Raw genomic sequence first — 813 nt, 5'->3', positions numbered from 1 at the left:
TGTAGCTGGATATAGCTCTGGGAAAGTGGAATGTGATGTGTCTACCTCTGCTATTGAACGAGGACGCCTGAATTGCATGTAAATGGATTTATGATAACTGGTTTCCTGTTTTTGGAATAGTCTGGATGCTGGTTTATCAACATACAAAAAAGATGGTCGCAGCTAATTTGGACCTCATTAGGCTGCTGCCTATGTGAAGGTTGGTTCGTGCTTTGAGGACTCAAAATCAGCTAATCTACGAGCGAAACCGTAAGTTGGAAGTGATTTGAATTGCAGGCCACCTGCGGCTTTGGGACTTGCCAGCATGGAAACAACCTTGAAGAGGCTCGTAAGCACGGACCAGCAAAATGCACCCAAATCTGGCAATTTCGGACATTGGAAGTATCGATACAGACTCAAGGCTGACAATAAAAAAATTATCTGCCTGAATAAGTCAACAACTGTGGTTATCTGAATTTGACTCCCCGGTTGGCCTTGAAACAGGCCAACTTGTCAATTTCTACTGGGAAATGTGTAAACTAAGGAAAAGCTTCATCCATCACAACCCCCACCCCCCACCTTCCTTCTGTGAAGGCTTATCAAAACTGTGCCGGCTGACCATCATCTTATCAGGACAACAGACTATCTGGAAGTAATTCATGGACCGCCTCATCGTAAATGCTCGTCCCAAGCCTCGATTTGTCCTTAATAAGTTCAGACAGGGAGTTTAAAAATGTACCTTGTAAGGCAGATTCATTCCAATCAGAATCAGAATCAGAATAAACTTTATTGGCATTGCACCAAGATACAACGAGAATTTGTACGTACAGTCAT

The sequence above is a fragment of the Nematolebias whitei genome, chromosome 6, assembly GCF_014905685.2.
Source record: "Nematolebias whitei isolate Nwh7 chromosome 6, NemWhi1, whole genome shotgun sequence".
NCBI lineage: Eukaryota > Metazoa > Chordata > Actinopteri > Cyprinodontiformes > Rivulidae > Nematolebias > Nematolebias whitei.
Note: the sequence above shows the minus strand (reverse complement) of the source record.